Source organism: Sturnus vulgaris, chromosome 2 (genome assembly GCF_052056855.1).
Source record: "Sturnus vulgaris isolate bStuVul1 chromosome 2, bStuVul1.hap1, whole genome shotgun sequence".
Taxonomy (NCBI): domain Eukaryota; kingdom Metazoa; phylum Chordata; class Aves; order Passeriformes; family Sturnidae; genus Sturnus; species Sturnus vulgaris.
In genome coordinates, this window is record NC_142244.1 from 113,417,994 (window position 1) to 113,437,137 (window position 19,144).

The 19,144-nt window shown below is 40.7% G+C and overlaps 1 long non-coding RNA gene across 1 annotated transcript in view; it reads right to left on the reverse strand.

Moving 5' to 3' along the window:
• The window catches only part of LOC106853539 (uncharacterized), a 119,338-nt gene that overhangs the window by 30,207 nt on the left and 69,987 nt on the right, over window positions 1-19,144 (reverse strand). The window contains exons 4-5 of the long non-coding RNA XR_015801860.1: window positions 18,064-18,248; window positions 16,676-16,783 (exon numbers count right to left, since the gene is read on the reverse strand). This is a non-coding gene — a long non-coding RNA (uncharacterized LOC106853539). The remainder of the gene's footprint in view (window positions 1-16,675; window positions 16,784-18,063; window positions 18,249-19,144) is intronic.

The following is a 19,144-nucleotide window of genomic DNA, read 5'->3' on the forward strand; positions in this document are numbered from 1 at the left end:
ATCAAGATTCCATAGGGAAAGACAGCCCTGCTGTGGGCACAATGCCAGAAGCAAAGGTTGGTGTGTCTGAAGGGCTTTTCAGTGTAAGACTGAGATAAGGAACCACAGAAGGATACAGGAAAACAGGACAAACTGATCCACACAACAGTACCAGGACAAAATTCTGTGTCTGTAGATGTTTTTAAGACACTGCCAACCTCCGCAGGGCCAGGAGGAGCTTTCAAATACTTTGTGAATAAAATATATTAATATTACTTCCCAATGGGTTCTTTCTAGGGGAATAAAAAGTTACAGTATTATACAGTAACTTTCCAATTCAGTTCAGACTGGCTACACCAGCCAAATGTTTCAGGCAGCGGCAGCTGCAGAACTTCTGTTTTCTTTTGAAGCAATACAGACTGTGACCAGAATTGTGTTGCATCTCAGTCGAGGTAGGGCCAGGTCTGGACAAAACTTGGAACAAATACCTATTTTCTCTTTGGTCTTCTTAAGGAATCCACAGCCTTCTTGATTTCTTCACAGGAAGACTTTAGCCTTGGTGGAAGACTGCTAACAACTATCCATACATGCATTTTTTGTGTCCTGTCAGGTTAATTATAAAAAAATCCCACAATGTCCCTATGAATCTGCAGAATATGTTTTATATCTGTTCTAAAGAAGATGAAATTAAATTAGATGTTAGCTTATGTTCTCAGATGTAAATTATGCAGCAGGAATTTAATTTAACTACCACAATATTAGATATAACTGATCTAAAGAAAATAAAATAGTTTAAATGAAACATATCCCCCAGTATTATTTTTTATTTATAAATCCTTATGCAACTATGAATCCCTGAAACTAGTTTTAATTGATAAATACTGTATAAGATCTGTCTTAAATCTGTTTTTTAGAGATGATTTGCATTTTTAAATGGACTCTATAGTGCGGGCTTATTTATAATAAATATTTAAGCAGACATATATCTTCAAGAATTAAATATCATTAATGGTAATTAAAAGGACACAGCTTGTGAAATGTGTTTGGAAATGTTTTCCATATGGTAAAAACATCAGGCAGAGGACAGAGGGTGATGATACCCAGCCTAGAACACCGCAGTCTGAACTCCCAGTATTTTATCAAGAAGGTTGGTCACACTACAGTCTGTAGTTAGGATTTTTGGAGACCAATATTATACCTTTTACCCTGCGACTGGGGCAAATTTGAAGAGTTTCCCCAGACCTCACATCCAGCTCTCCCCATCTGTTAAAAAACAGCTGGAGTGTTTGTTCCTGAAACTCTGGGTCTTGTAGGTGCAGCTCTAAGCCAGGAGATCTTGGATTTGCCTGTTTGACAATGCGGTTGTGTCTGGGGAGAAGTTAACTTGTTAAAAGGCAGCCTTAGCTCTTGTTCCAGGCTTGGAAAGCGTTTGGGGATCATTTAACTCATCCCTTTATTTCCCATTGCAGATCTGACTGTTTCTAAGTGCTGTAGGAACCCTATGGCCTTTTCTAGCTCTCTGAGTACAAATTCTCTTCATAATAAAAGAGGCAATTAACAAATTGCAAAGGAAATAATCCATCACGGGAAATATAATTCTACATGTATATTATAGAAAAAAAAGGAACAGAAATCTGATCTTGACTGTGGTCACCTAAGTTAATAACACTATTTCCATACATAGCACTAATTACTTGCTTCATATAGTTTCTGGATTGATGCCTACAACCAAAGGAAAGATTTAAATTGGAAGGAGTGGTGGGAAGAAAAAGACAGTAGAGAGAAAAAGAAATACTGTGCATTCTCTCCTCAAATATTCATTGCTTTACTTCATTTCATCTTCCCTTTTTCTTTCACTCATTCTGTATTTAGGTTTTTCTCCTTACAGTCACCAATCTAATCCACTAGTTTTGTAATTCTTGTCTTTAAAGTATGGAATTTTCTTTCCTTCTATACCCACCAAGTGGAACAAGAGGGAGTGAAAAAAAAAAGGTTTCTTTGCCTCAAAGGGCAGCATTGTTGTGAGGAATTGACTGTTTTAAAGCGAAATCCTCTCATGGAACAAAATTGATGCTTTTTGCACTAGGGGACCTTCAAGTTATTTTTCTGGAGAGCAACTGTTTCCCTGGGTGTTTGCAGGAGAGAGCTGGAGTGGCTGAAGGAGCAAGAGCAGAGTTCTGCATCATCTTGTGGCTCATTAACAGGGCCACTTGTCCAGCCTCAGGGGCTGACATTGGCTGCTGGGGAAGATGAAGGAGTAGCAGGACCAGAGAAGATCACAAAAACAGAGAACCACAGAATATGCTGAGTTGGAAGGGACCCACAGAGATCATCAATCCAACTCCTAGCCTGGCACAGCACCATCCCCAGCAGTCACACCATGTACCCAAGAGCACTGACCAAAAGCTTCCTGAGCTCTGCCAGGCTGGTGCTGTGACCCCTGCCCTGGGGAGCCTGTTCAGTGCCCAGACACCCTCTGGGGGAAGAATCTTTTCCTAATATCCAACCTAAACCTCCCCTGACAGAGCTTCAGGGCATTCCCTCGGGTCCTGTCACTGTCACCACAGAGCAGAGATCAGTGCCTGTCCCTCTTCCCCTGCTGAGGAAGTTGTGACTGCAGTGAGGTCTCCCCTCAGTCTCCTCCAGGCTGAACAGACCAAATGCCCCCAGCTCCACATGGCTTCTCGTTGCCTTTGGCCACTCTCCAATAGCTTCACGTCTTTTTTCCACTGTGGTGCCCAAAACTGCCCCCAGCACTGGAGGTGAGGCTGTCCCAGCCCAGAGCAGAGCAGGACAATCCCCTCCCTTGCCCGGCTGGTGATGCTGTCCCTGATGTCCCTCAGGACAGGATGTTCCTCCTGGCTGCCAGGGCACTGCTGGCTCATGTTCAACTCTCCAGGTTTCCTTTCCATTGCACTGCCCTCCACCCTCTCATTCCCCACTTGTACAATGCTGGACTGGACGTGGCTCCTGGTGGTGGGACCAGGAAGGGACACAGGGGATGGGAGGACTGAGGAACTTCCAAGTCACATCACACGGCATGGAATGGCTTGATGTCACCAGAGATGTGATCTCTTTCCTCCAAGGGAAGAAGGATGCAGATGATGGACTTCAACAGCAATCTTCAATCCCTGGTCTGATTTAATCTGTGTTTACTGCCTGTGATGACAGACAGGATGCAAAATCTCAACTTCCCTCAGACTATGATAAAACTGAAATGTCTGACAAGCAGTCACATTGCATTTTAACTAGTAGACCAAAGCTCTTTACATAGAAACCACTAAAACCATAAACATGAAACTCCACAGCATTATTTTTACAGTCACCTTTCAGAGGGAGCAACAATCTAAAGTTAAACCTTTTTGTAAGGAGGAGTTTTATGACTCCTGGACTTCAGTCTGTTTAGTTTATCCCCAGAAAGGTAAAAAAGAATCTGAACATGGTCTGTAAATACCTCTGACCGCAAAGGGCTTTTTAAACTAATGGATTAGAGTAGAGCAAGATCCAACGTCTGGCAACTATGCTAACTGCATTCAGGAGCAAAGGCATGCATTCCTAACATCCAAGATCTCCAAATCACTTGCTCAAGGGTGCACTGGATTCCTTCTCAGGTAAAGCCTTGCAATTGAACCTGTGTACCCTACCAACGCTTAGAGACTCAAAAGAGAAACCAGTTTGATAAAAAGCTATGGCTTTTGTCAGGCAAGATGATCCTAAATAGTCCTTTCTGGCATTAAAATTATATTCCTAGCATTCAAGTGGCATAAAGGGAGGAGTATTTAACTTAGAAATTCTTCAATAAAGTGTTTCTTACTCTTTTTCAAAACACGCCTGTTCAGGAAAGAAGGTAATACTGCCACAGTGTTCAGACAAAGATTTACTTTTACCAGAATATTCAATCCAGAGAAAAAAAATATTAGAAAGAATAATTATAAAGATGTGTGAAGCTTTTTGATATTGGGTAAAAATAGCTCAGGTCAACATTCCTGACATTCAACAACTTTCCCTGTCCTCTCACAGGAATACTCACTGACTTTTGAGGTCATGTGCAAACATCTATGGCCTGAACCTCAGACGCTAATAGACAAATTCCACAATTCATGTGGAAAAGTAATTTCTGAGATATTTCAAACTCCTGGGAGCACTCTGAAAAGTCCTGGAACTAGAACTGTTTTCATAGCCTGCCATTAGAAATCATCACATTTTCTTAATGACAGAGATGCAGTACCAAATATGGATCAATTTTTCTCTAGGTTGCTATGACTTCTAGCAACTCCATAAGCACCCATGCACTATATTTTTCAATATCTTAGGTTTGTGCAGTGGATTCTTTGTGCAACAAGCTCCCGTGCTCTGACAGAGTCCAACACAATCAGTATCTCACATACCAGTTATGTGGGTGTTGTGGTAAATGGTTTACAGTAGAATTAATCATCTATAAAGATATCTAGGTTGTATTACATAGATAACAGCAGCTTTACAGCACTGATATCCCTACATCATTATGATAGATTAATTCAGAAAACAGATGAAATTTCTTTGTCAGGATTACAAGAAGCTTCTGTAATTGTGACCAGCACAGATATATGTGGATTGACAGCTTGAAAAGCATGGCACATAAACAAAATCTGCCTTTTCCTGCTTTCCTTCATCATCCTTTTCCTGCTTTAGGATCTGACTTCTTTGGGAATGGATAAAAATTTCAGTGACACCCCTGTGGACAGGAGGATGCTGAACAAGTGTGTGCAGTTTGGTCACTTTCCAAGCTGCAATGCTCCACATGGCAAGGAATTCCACAGCAGCAAGCTGCTCTTCCTGCAGCTGGACCTGGGGCTGGGGAGGACAGACATCCACGTGCACAAAAAGCTTTCCATTGGCTTTCTCCCAAAGAGAACTCCTTCAGTGAGCAGCCCATACACCTGGGAGCAGAGTTTCAGGCAGCCCAAGCCCACAGTTCAATCCACTTTGGACTGCAAATTGTGAAAACCACAGTCGGCATTCTGAGCAGCAGTTCAGCACCCAGCCTAACGTTCACCATCCTTCAGAATGGAGTGATAATTATTCATAGGGAATAATAGCTTTCACATGAAGTAATACATTGACTGTCCTCCAAAATCTAGCTTGGAATTTAAAAGATTATGAACGGTGCCAACAAAACTACTCCAGGGCAAAACAACCCTGAATCTTCAAGTTTAAACAAGAGCTTTACTATAAACAAACAAAAGTGTGATATTGTTAAAATTGGTCTTTGAAATTGTCAGTGGGCGATCCACTTTTTTTTTCTTTTTTTTCATGAAACCCTTCAGACAGGAGGGGAACTTTTACCTTCATATGGCAAAGTTAACTTCCAAACATTACCCAGGGAGCATTTCATAAAACATGTGATATACATGCTCTGTTGCAGAGATATTGAAACAATCACTGCATGCTCTTTTCTGTAATTACCACTTAAAGCTTAAGGATGTCCTTGAGGCCAAAGAGATTTGGTTACAGGGAACCCAGAATTTCATTCCATTTTTCACTGGGCTGCCTTTGAGCAAACCATTCCTTTGGTCACCAAAGCCAAGTTTTCACTTTTTGAGGGCAAATACTTTTAACATAGAGGGTATTCGTCCCCCATGCACTCTATAGCAGGAAGGAGCATTTAAGGAGCTTTAAGGAACATTTCTTTTATCCCAAAAGCTCATGAAAATTCTCTTTGCACAAGTCTTCCATGTAGGAGGCACCTGATGCTGATAGCTGAGATTCTCAAGCACCTGGTACTACAGCTGCCCCTTAAAAAAGTAGAATATAAACATAACTATATATATATTTTAATTTTTTTTAAGATGGAAAGGTTACTGAATTTCCTGATCATGTATAGCTGAAAGTCAGAGTGAGAAAGGAAGGAACACAGGAACACAACATCTTTTGAACCTTCTTCTGTTTTGCACTCATGAAATTGTGAAAACTTCAGAGATGCTCACACAATCACGAGTTGCAATCACCACTCAGTTCCTTTGAAAATACAAACTTTCCTATGGCACTCTGTATCTCACTGGCACAGATTGTCTCAGTTATGGGTATCTGTAAATAACAAGCAAGTGAAATTATGCTGCAGTCCAGAAAACATCACCTCCTTGTCACAGAAGGATGTTACAAGGTGCCACCTTCTCCAGTTTCACCTGTTTTTTCTCATAAAGTTGTAATCATTTTTAAGTTCTAAGACCTTGAACTTGGCAGTTATGAGTCATAGTTAGGCTACAATATTTGACTGCTTCAAAATAAATGTGCTTTAGCTATTTTACCTTGAGATTACTCAGAAATTTCTTCAGTATAAATAAACAGTAGCTTCACTTTTCCACCTCATCTCTTACAAGTAAGACAATTTTTTTCAAGCCTCACAGGTTTCAAGTTAAGATCAAGACAATCAAATCAAAAAATAAGTGGCTTAATGTTGCAAATATTCATGTAATTCATTGCACACATGGAGGTTGCTCCACTGACATCCACAAAACTGCTCTGCACATGTAAAGCTTTTGTAGGAGAGAGAGGCACAAGGAATTTGGTTTCCAAAGAAGTTCAGTGCATGTTAGCTCTCACTGACCCAATCTCTGGCCATGAAGCTACTTGTATAAGTACCAGTCTGAAAAATCTGAAAGTCTTGACCCAGAGAGTTAATTTTAAGTTAAAGCTGGGATTTTGGATGAAAGATACACCCTAGTATACAGTTACACCGACCTGGAAAGGCAGCATTCTACATAACCATCAGTAGAAGGATGCTTGGATTCAGACCCTCAGATGATACAAAATGTGAATACTTTACTGGACACACTGAAACTAAAGCCTTGAAGAAAAAGGTGTGGAGAGTTCTTCTGTTTGTAAAAAAAAGTAGTAATAGTAACAATAACAATAATTGTCAAAAGATCTCTCTCAGCAATAGGACAAAGCTTTCCAAATAAAGAGCAGTTTATCTACAGGAGCCTGCAGGTCAGCTGCTGCCTGTTGCTGTAAGTTGTGTTACCTGATTCCAGCCTCGCGACACAGAAGAATATAAGAGGATGACCAAAACCAGTCAGATTTCCCTGGCATTTAGAGTATGTGGATCAGTCTGATGTCAAATGCCATACCAGGAGCAACGTGTCATTATTGCAGCTCGGAAAAATAGAGAAGGAAAAATAGGGAGTTATAACCTGATGGCTGGAATGGAGCAATTTCACATGACATCTTTCATTTGAAAGAATATTAGCAAGCAATTTGTTTCACTGTTTTTCTTTAACCATGAATTTTTCTAAAGGAAAAAGTCTGTCTCTCCATGCCTACTCAAAGAGCATGTATGACCTCTTAGGGAAGCAGGACCTATGTGTTGTATGTATCCTGAGTTTGTCTAGCATTCCTAGACACCCTCAAGTGGGAATCAGTTTATCAGTTTCATTGCATGTTTTAAAAAGTATCATGAAACAATCCTATATCATTTTAACTTACTTGTAAAGTAGCTTATGGGAAAGTCTTTTAGACTTAACATGTAATTTCCAGATACCTGTGTCCAAAATTTCTCTAGTCCTCACTGACTGCAAGAGCAAGTTTTTGCTTAATGGGTGTCCAAACCTTTTCAATTTTCCACAACTATTCATGTGCATACATCACTCAAGAGCATATATGAATCTTCTTTACTTATTCACCTTTTTATGAATCCTAGGAATACTTTGTGGACCACGAAGCATTCATAGACAAAATGCTGAAAACCATGACACTGGAGGAAAGAGCCATGGACCAAGAAAACTTCCATTAAAAAAGTGAAAAGGGCATTTTCTCAGGAATTAAAGTGGAAATTTTCCACATTCAAATTTTGTGGTTTAAGAAAATTTTCTCCTTCTTTATTATTTATGTTAATTAGCACCTACATTCCTAGTGACAGTAGCAAAGGCAAAGGGATGATTAATTTTTCTCTTTTTTTAATATAGGGTTAAGTACAACCAATGTCCTGCGAATTTCCATAGCTGAAAACTGGACTTACCACACCATTACCTCATCTATTATCATCATCAGAATCCAATTAATTAAGAAAATCCTCCCTTGGGAGAGCAACACAGATAAATACAAAGTGACTTTTCACAGACAAGGAAACAATCAGCCTCCCTGAACTCCTTACTTGGCTTTGAAAGGCAGAAACCCATCACTGGTGGATAACTTTTGGGATTTCCCATGATGGTGGAAATGGGCAGACAAACAAACAATGAGTTACATTTGAGCCTTCTGATCTTAACTGGTGGGTCTCATCAGGAAAACATCTAAAACCTACAAGTGTATTTTTAAAAACCCACTGTCTCCTCATGGAGCATTTGGAAGGGGGAAGCAGTGCTGGAACAGACAGTTAGCACGTAGGATATACACTGTTAGAGAAACAGTGTGTTACCTTCTCCTTCTCCTTCTCCTTCTCCTTCTCCTTCTCCTTCTCCTTCTCCTTCTCCTTCTCCTTCTCCTTCTCCTTCTCCTTCTCCTTCTCCTTCTCCTTCTCCTTCTCCTTCTCCTTCTCCTTCTCCTTCTCCTTCTCCTTCTCCTTCTCCTTCTCCTTCTCCTTCTCCTTCTCCTTCTCCTTCTCCTTCTCCTTCTCCTTCTCTTTCTCCTTCTCCTTCTCCTTCCTTCCCTCCCTCACTTCCTTGTTGTCCCAATCCATTTTGCAAGATCACAATTGGTGGCTGTGGAAAATGATTCTAAGATCATTAGGGAATTATTAGAACATCCTAAATGGAATACTCTAAGTAACCAGCCCTTCCCTTCTTCATGAGGAATATGTATACACACAGTATCAGAAGGACATTCAAAGCACATTAACCTAAATTACCTCCAACAACTACAACAGATGTATTTTCCTATTAAAAAAATCCAAATAGAACCTTTCATATTTATTTCCCCTTGAGAAAATAACCAAAATGACACATTATTATAGGATATATCCTTTCCTGATCATAACTGAAAAATAGATTTTCTGAATTAATTCTTTAAAAACAGAAAGTTATGTATTATATTTTATTGTTACATCATTTTGCTTTTTGACATCTTTTTAATCTTGGCTGTTTGTGAGTGTTTTGAAGGCCAAATGAAATTTTAAAATGAGCATTGAAATTTTTTAAAATACTATTTTCAGAATCTTGTTTTGTAGGAAACTGTGGAATGAAAGGTTTGCAAATCCTGATTTTTTTCTGTGGAATTGCAATGCAATTCCAAGTTTAGACAAGCATACCTGCTTCATCTGGGAAGGAGAGACTGATGCTATCAGGGATCCCTGGTAAACTGAGTTGGCTTTGAACTGATGACATAGTAATGAAGGTTTTAAATTCCTAAGCCATCCAACTGTCTATTAACAGCTCTTTAAACTTACTGCATACACACTGATACTGATCTGCTTATTAGTGCAGAAATTCTAAACATAAACATTATTATGAAATCTTGTTTTAGCCACCAAGAACGGAGAGAGAGTGAAACACTAGACAGCATTTCTTCATCTTATTCCACGTGTGAGATTGGAGTTAGACATAACAGCCCTGTAACCTGCTCTGGGAGAAAAATAAGCCCTTATAGGACAAAATGACCAGCATTATTCAAACAATTTGGCCTGAAAGGCTTAGGAAAAGGTAGGTGCAACTTAGGAGGGAGAGATATCACAGCTGAGGATTATAACGTACAGAAAAATGTGGCAAGGACACAGATGTGTGCTTTTGTCATGAAATGTGGTTTTTTTAAAGGTTAATGAATGGGATAATGCTTTTGTAATGCATGTTGGCTCCATCAGCCAGAAAAGGATTGCCCAAATGGACAACTCCTTCATACTGTGGGAAAGAAGGCAAACTCCTCTGACTATAAGCAATTTTGCACCATCAGGTGTTCCTTTTGGGCTCCTCTTCCTGCGTTGTCTGAAGCAAAAGACAATTACACCGTCTGTGTGGAACATATGCCCTCTTCCCCTGGTTTGTTCAGAGCACTAAATGTGGCTGCCTTCCCTCTTTCAGATTTTTTCTCTGGTCTGATTGTGCTCTGCAGCTTGATTTCCACTTGAGTCCACTCAGGACTAAGATGCTGGAACATGATTGTTTCCACTCCTGAAGGCTGCTGGGTTTAGTGCCACACACTGCCTTAATGAGCTTCACCCCGAGCACGCGACCCAGCTGGCAGTGAAAAACAGGAAGCATTTTGGCACACATTTTCCCTTTGTGGGGTGAGAGAGGAAGCAGACGCGAGCCCTGGCTAACACTGACACAATTAAAATGGAAACAGAGAGCTGCCTTGCCCTCGGTGCAGTGTGAGATGAACCCTGGGTCACCCCTTTAGGCTGTGTCCCTGCCAAGACCCCTGGGTTGGATCGGAGACGTGTGAGGAACATCCACGTTAAAATTCACATATGAGTGGTCTCCAGGGGCCTGAGACAGCAAAGTCAAAGGGAAGTCTGTCTCCCCATCCCCAGAAAATCTGAATCAAGCTGTATCTCTTTCCTTCTAGTGAGTAAGGAACCTTTGAATTAATTTATTAGAATTAGGTGAAGGTCGCTGCTGTATTTGGGGCACCAAGAGTCTTCTAACACTACAGCATTAAAGAAATAAAGGCCTCTGTATTTGCACTGAGGCAATTGTGTAAAATGCACAAGTGCAGATATTCTGGACTTGACAAAACATGGTGACTTTTTTTGGTCATTCCTCCAAGTAGTCTCATTTCAGCTGTTGACAAACACAGGATTTCATTCTCCCACCAATCCTGAACTTCCCAAGTCCTTCTCATAGGTGTGTCCAAGAGTGCTTAATGTTAATTCATCTTCTTCTTTGCTTCATTTCTTCATTTGGGTATTTTGTAATAGCAGTCAGCATAGAGGAGGGGGTGAAGGGGTGGGGAAAACCTTCTCACCTTCTTTTCTGTCATTGGTAAATAACATTCAAAGCAGCTTGGAAGCTGTAAGAGAAAAAGATTATCCCATTCTACACCCTGGGACTTTTTTTTTTTTTATGTAAACTTAGCAAAGGTGCATGAGAGAACATTTTAGCATGAAAGCATTAATCTATGGTTCATTATATCAGTCAGAACAGGATTCTGTGTTGAGCGGGAACATTTTCCTGTAATTCAAGTATGGCATTTCTGAAAGATGGCAAGGTGAAATTTGTCTCATCTTCATTAAAAGCCAAATCCTACAGTCCTTATCAATAACCAAACAAAATTTCTGAGCAAGTGCTACAGGGAGCCTTAGAAAAGATAGCAAAATGCAAACTGATATTGGTGTTCAGCACAGTCAGGGTGGCATCTCTTTTTCTAAAGGGATACACTTTTTGTCATAATGTCACGGACAGTGCCTACCTAAAGCAGTGTCATCCCAGTAGCCAATTATTCCCACTTAGTGAGCAGAATCTGCATAACGAGATGTGATGGCTTTTTCTGGGATGTAGAAGAAAAAGTAATTAAAAGAATCCCACTGGGTAATGCTCATCAGTTTCTACACATTTTTCGGATGAAGTGCTAAATTTTGTGGAAAACTTCACCCCCCTCATCCCAGTAGTCAGCATTCATCTGCTCTACATGCAAGGGCTGAACACTCATCAAGAACTGTTTAGTGCTTTCTTGGTGTAAATAAAAGAAAAAAGCTTTTTTTTTACAGCAAAGATTTTTGTTATCTGTAGAACTCCAAGTAATTTACAGAGAAGTCAGTATCTCTATCTTGCAGATGGAAAGCAGAAGACCAAGGATGATCTGGTCAGCCCATGGTTGCACAGAAGCACAGCCTGGAGACCCCTAAAATCTTGGCCCTTAAAATAGGGTCTGTATTCACAAACCCAGATGTAGAAGGGACATTTTAGGGAATAAAATCCAGCTGTGCTTTCAATATTGTAGCAGCTATCTCCTTAAAAAGAAAATTACTGATAGATACAAAATCAGGCAGCTAGATGAATGGTGGAAAGATGACATTTGATCACCTTAAATGGAAAATACAAGCAATGTAGACAGTCTGCTCATAAGTCATTCATAGGTATGAGTCTGTACAAGCCAGTTTTGCAAGAGTTTGTAGATCTTTTTTTATGATTGTGTTTCAGCTTCAAATCTTATTGGCATCTACCCACAAACTTGTCATCTCTGGAAACCCCAGCTTATGCTAAATGTAGGCCCTCTGAGGGCTCTGAAAATGCATGGAATATAAAAAAAAAGGGCAGAAAAGAACTGGGAATGGAGAGAAAGCAGAAGGAAAAGCAGAAAGAGTAAAGAAAGAAGAATAAATCTGAGAGGAAGGAAGCAGGAGAATAAAGAAGGGAAGACTCATAAGAAGAAATATAGGAGGAGAGATAGGGAAATTTGGTTTTAATTATGTTTATTGTAGTTCTTCATGCACAAAATTACAAAATGAAAACAACATAAACAGCTCTGCTGCAGGCATGCTAGGAAACAATCCATAAAGCAGGGAAACGTTACACAGGAGCTTGGAGTGACTTACTGCATTATTCACTATGTGGTAATTGCCTAAAAGAAATTAATGGGACTTTTTTCAATTAGTTTGGCAGATAGCTGGAAAGACTTATAGGATTCTTTGTGTGGATTCTTTACCTAAATAGCAGATACAAAATAAGCAAGACCTTTTGAAGCTAGTTGTAAAATAAAAAGTTAGATATGCTTTGTGCAGGAGAGGCACCCCTGCCCCATAGCAGGACTCCTCCTACCAGAAGGAGGATATGTTAATATAGCAAGAGACAACCCCTGCTCAGAGAACTTGAAGGGAACATTGGAATGAAGAGACAAGCTGTGGTGAAAAACATAAAATTAAACAATTTTGCAAGTTTAAACCCCAAACACCAACAAATTCCCAAATCCACCAATAAAGCTGGGCCAGCTTTCATCTACTAAAATATTGCAAGGGACAAGCATAACAGGAATAGTTAAGTAATTTAGGTGTGACAAGTTTTGGCAGGGTAACACCATTTTCCCCAAAGAACAGCATTCTCCTCCCCACTGATTAAGACCAACAGGGACCCAAATACCACAACAAGAAAGAAACTTAAGAAAATCCTTTGACCTGAAGGGCTGAATGGAGAATCCTATCCGTAGATTTCTTTATTTCCCCCTAGAATTTGGATGATGATCACAAAGATCTTTCTTTTCGTTTCCTTATTACCCATTTTTACCTTTGAACTTTTCCAATTTAGAAATCCATGATTCTTCATCTTCATCTCAGACCTCTAGCTGCTGGATGGATCTTCCCTGGTAGCAGCTAACGAGGCTGGGATCATTAACCAAACAATCAAGGAGAAAATCTAGATACATGTTAATAGAGGATATTCTTTCTCGTTATAGCACTGACAATGTATCTTAAAGTTTCCTGTCAAAATGTCCTTGAAATCTGCTGAGTGTTATCTTTGCCAAACACATTGTCACAAGAATTCTGCCTGTTTCTAACATAAGCCTCTGAGCTGGTTGCTACAATTTCTGGCTAAAAAAGTTAAAGCCAGGAAGCTATGTACCCAAAAACAATTCAATATTATAACAAAGTGTCTACACTCCCGAAGGATTCATGCGCCCAGGTCTGTCTGCGTGTGACCATGTCCTGCACGGTGTGACTTGGCACCCGAGCTCTGAGCATCTGGCACAGCTGCAGTGCCAGGAGTGCAGCCCATTGTCACACCAGCAGTGATTAATACGCACAGCACGCCGGCAAAACTCGGAGCAGCCCCAGACTGCAGGGATGGGAACATTGCACAGCCTTCATCCTGCCAGCTGCCTCCAGCTCTCAGCACACATTCCTGCCCCACTGGCCAGGCAAACACAACTGGTGCTGCTCTCTGGAACAGTCCATCGTCTCTTATATCCTTAACCTGCTCCACTCACGCTGCGTTTCTCTCTTGAAGCCTCCTAACAGAGCAGAAGTGTGTCCATGGAAACCTTCCTTGCCTTGCACTAGCTAGGCAGTCTGTTGCTACACTTTCGCATCGAATTTGTTACTGCTGCTTATTCACTTGGACTGAAACGGTAAACTTGTCTGGAGATGTCCTGAATTATTCATAGGCAGCACGTCCCAAGATAAGTCAGGGCATGAGATGCACCTCGGTGCTGAAGTCAATGTGGTGTGTGAGAGGGAATGATGCTTGTGTGGCTTTGTGGGGGAGCTGCTCTCAGCCACTGCAAATGGTGAGAGATTGGGTAATGGCCATTAATACCTGAAAGCCAATTTGCCTTCGACAATGGAAGTTGGGGGGAGTTTTTGATACAGCAGCTGCCTTTGCCTCACTTTGATTGTGAACACAAATTAGGGCCTGGAGTCCCTCCCAGATTTATGTTTCGACTTTCACAGGAGCAGTTTTGTGGGCACATAGGGGCAAGTATATCTGATAGAGCTTAGGCAGCTAATTACTTCATTATGCCTCTCCAGGAAGTAGTTAGATGACTACATATTGACTATGGCTCTGGAGCTACAGCTGGAAAATTGTCCATGGAAGCTGGATAAATCAGCCAATCTGTCATCCACCATCAGCTTTGAGCTCATTTTTGACACAGTGAAAGTGTATCCACTATAAAGTATTTGTGCTTTACAATTTCTACCTTCCTCTGAAATCTGATATTGAAAGAGCCAGAAGCCAGTGTTTGTGAACTATGAATGGACCTGGTTTGAAAATGCTGGGTCCAGTTCCTGTTGCACACCACTCCAGTATGCATTGTGTGACTTTCATCTCTGGTCTGAGTCTGCAGGATCAGAAATGGGCCTGTTTATAAAGCTATCACTTAATCAGGTACTTATGCTTCTCTAAAAAGATACTTCTATTACTCTGAGAAAATGGAAGACAAAATGATTCCATACTGAAAGCACTTCTGTAAGTCCTGGATTAAACACTCATTTAAGTGCTCATGTTCATCCTTGTCCAAAATGGGAAAATTTTTTTGAAAACACAAAATCTTTTCGAGAAGAAAAATTCAGTTCTGACCCAGCTATAGTCCTTAGCAGACTTGGGAAGTGTCCTGATTTGAAGATGTAAGTCACAGAAACAAGATGTCATGTGCCACAGCGCAGGCTAATGGATTTAAAAATAAGAGAGCTACCTTCATAAACCACTGTTGGTTGACCAGTTTGACCATTGGAAAGAGATTTCTGTTTGTAAATGGCATGTTCTATTTAAATTAACTCAAACTTCTCTTTGTGCTATCTTTATTTTAAAATCAGATTTATACCAGTTAGTAATTTTTCCCTAAAGCACTTTACAGATCTCTGCCATCACAGTTGGTGTCTGACTTTCAGCTGTCAGTAATGTAGTACTGCAAGATGTTTCTAACTTAAATTATATATATATATATATATCTTATATTTAAATTACTTCAGAATTGTGTACAGAGCCTTGTTTTTAAACACTTGTTCTCTCTCTGGAGATCACGTACACGTGCAGAGTTTGTTAGGAATCCAAGAATTTTCTGATTCTAATACTCCTACAGAGCATGACTAAATATTCAGCAATGCTTCAAATTAAGTTAATGCCCCACCCGAGCAGATCAGCTCTTCAAACAGCCTACATTCCTTCACCTGGGAGTGGAAGGAAATCATGAAAAAAAAGGTAAATAAAGGAGTGAGATGGAAAGCATTTTTGCTGTGCAATTATCCTGATTTTCAACTTGCACTCCCTGAGAAAAAAGAGGGAAGGGCAATCTTCAAAATGTTTCTTAGTCATGGCAGGGAAAAATTGCTTATGGATCAGTTCTATCATCTGTACTCACCTTAATCAGTACCTTACTCTGACAGGCCACTGAATTTAGAGAGAGATCTCAATGCCTTATGTTTTAAAAGCACAGCAGATATGAGTGACATGCTCCTCACAGCAGGACTTGTGCTCAGCTCTCACTGAGCAGAGAGGAGGCTGGAGCAGAGAGGAGGAAGAGTATTCAGAACACCTTCCCTTCTATTTTGCAGTATAACATTTTTCTTACTCAGCCAATTTTCCCCCAGTCTACTCCATAAGGCAGCACTGAGCTTGAGTTCCTGGCTTACAATGTAATTTTCACACATAACGAACCTGTCTGGGTGGAAGGGCTGGGGAGGAGCATATTTCCACACATATACTCATTTGAGAGTACACTCATCCACCTCAACTGATCATTTCAGACTTATTAGGCAAATATCATGATGACACCAGACCTTCCTTCCAAGCCATCTGGAGGGAATAACTCAGAAATTTTGCAAGACTTTTCCTTCCTTCCCCCTGCCATGATTTCATTACCATAAACCAGCCCTCTAGCAGACAAACTAGGGAATTATGCACCATGCTAAGCAAAGCCTTGGTGCAGGGTCCATATTTTGCCATTTAGCTCACGACGAGAGTCACATATTTATCAGTTATACTTGGGAGCAATGTTGCTCTTCAGCAAAGATTTTCGCCTTCTGAGGAGGTGGTTTGTGTTCCATGAACCCTCTGAATCACATTCTGCCTTTCAGATTTTAGTACGCAACGATGACACAGCAAATTGCACCCTTGTAATATGAAAATATAATATTTTTCTAGCAACAGTTCATAATCTGTGACCAGCTGGTCCAAAATGGTTAGCAATGACACATTCTCAAATTCTCAAAGGCATGCTGGTAATGCAGCTCCTCAAATTTCTTAGGTTTAGGATGAAATGAATGGAGCATCTTAAATGAAGGCATTCCACTCTGAATAATACAGTAGTGGGAGCTTCAGAAGAGTTGAAGCCTTCTTGAATTTAAGCAGCTCACCTTATTTCTGGTATGTTGTTCTCATGATGAGACAATATCTTTGATGTCATCTCTGTTTGTATGCTGATGGTACAGGGAGATAGGGTCACCCCTAAATTCTCTGCATCCCTGAAAATGAGAGAAATGTGAGCAAGGGAAAGTCCATTGCATAGCATGTGCTGCTACTTACTTACTTTGACTTGACATTGATGGATGCATTCAAGTATTTACAAGCTGCCTGATGAGATGACTCAGAGAAAGTTTGAAAGAAACAGCACGGCTGACACCCCTGCTTGAAGGGGGAGGAAGTGGGAGGGAAAGATTGCCTTGAGATCAGAGTTTGTGGTTTTTTAAAATGCTGCTGCTTCACAAGCCCACTCTTTGTGCTGGAGTAATTATGTGGGTGTGCTAGGAAAAAAAAAGCTAAGCAGTTTGAGAAAGGTCTGGCTGTGGGGAAACCCAAATTTAAAGATCTTGAAGAAGCAGAGCAGCTCAGTAGTCCTGGAAGACAACATGCAAGCCACGTTTGCAAGAGCCTAGAGCAGTTACTGGGCCAGTCCTGGGGAAGTTTGGGGTGCAGGTCAACCATCCATGGGCAGCAAGCCCACCTTTCCATCACTCTGCTGTAAAACTCCTCCCTGCTGGGGTTGTCCCCCTTCTGTGGCATTGCACAAGACATAGGTCAGCACCTTTCTCTCAGAACCTGAAGACTGCTTTAGTCAAATGTTTCTCTGACCACATCAGGATGTAAATAGGATTAGGCACTGGAGGGTCCAAAGGCATTCAGAGCTCTTCTTTCTGCCCCTACAATGTGTGGCTGGGTCCTGGAACTGTGTCCTGATACTCACCAGCAAGGCCAGAACCATGGCAAAGGCACAGAACAGCCACTCTGGAGATCATGTCTGTCATCATTGACTTTTTAATGAGCAGAGAGCAGAAAGTAATGTGCATCCTGTTCCATGAATTACCATTTTTGAGCTGTCGGGCAGGAAATACCTGCACCGAGGTGGGAAGGCACTCCCAAAAGCCACCACATTTAACTCTTTCCATTTTCTAACAATGGGTGGAGGTCTCAGAACAACAATGAAAAAACCCCATAGAATCTGACTTCCTCCACAGTGCCATATGGGAGTGATGTTAAAACTCCACCTGTCTTTATAACACCTCCCCCTGGACCAGGGCGGGGAAGTGCCCTTGTGAAGCCAGTGTTGCACGGGAAGAGTGTGGTTAAATTTTGACTTCATCCCCATCCTCAAGACATCTTCATCAAGAAACGCTCATCCTGTAACCAGCGTGGTAAGAAGGACAAATTCCCTGAGTAACTAGTTGGCACAGTTCCCCAGCAGGAAGGAAGAGGAGGAAAAAGGCCATTTCACCTGTAGAATCCTACCAGGGATTTGGTAACTTACCTCTGCACAAAGAAACCAAGGATCTCAAGGATGTGAGGTACTTCTTGTATGCATTGCTGCTTTAACCCATCAGATAAACTCATTTAAGAGTCCATTTCAGGCAGTTCTAAAAACAATTCAGGGATGTCTTGAGCATCCTTTGTCTGCAGCTCACGCCCAGGTGCTGTAGCAGAGGCATCCCTTAGCTTGCAAAAGGAATGTGGTGTACAAGAATTATTCTCCACCCAAGGAAATATCACATGTTACTATTTATATTCTTTTATATCCTTTATGGGCTTAAGTAACTATGGATGCTTTCTGTTCCATAAAATAATACCTTTTTAAAAAATTTTAAAAGGTGGGGGAGATAAGAAACTAATGGAAAATCCTAAAATGGCCGTCTTGTTCTAAAGAAATCAGAGTATTTCCCTCAAAAGTTCTTTGCAAAAATCTCTAATTGCATTACAAGATATTCTATTTCCTTGGAATTTTGTTTTTCTGTCAGACTTTGCTGAAAGGGATATTTTTCTTGTCAAATCTTGTGTAATTACAAGAGTAAAGGCACATTTTCCACTATGGTGGTGAAATTTCATTTGGAATGAAAGACATTAAAGAAATGTAGGTGTATTAATGTTATTGAAAATAGCATTATGTAACAGACATTGGATGGACGTGCAGGTCTTTATTGGAGGTCAGATGCAGGTATTACTCATTCCCCAGTGCTTACAGAAATTGATACCCCTTTTAACACCAATGAAAAGACTTTAGTGGACTGAAAAAGGAGCTGTTTTGGGACACTGGTACATCAAGTTGATGTACCTCCTTTCTTTTGGGAGTATAAAGGAGCAACACTGACTGGCAGAGTGCAGTGAGAAAATTTGCTTAATTGCTAAAGCAATAACGCTTAATACAAATCATGACACACGAATAAAAGAACAGGAAAAAGGAGCCTCTAGCTGCACGAGAAAAAACCTCTATGAGATTTTAAAATGTTCCCTTGCATGCATATATGCAGTGTTTTGTACAGTAACCACAAAAATGACATGTTTTATACCTTTCAAGCACAAGCAACCTGTTTTGACTTTGTAGCACTTGGTGAGTC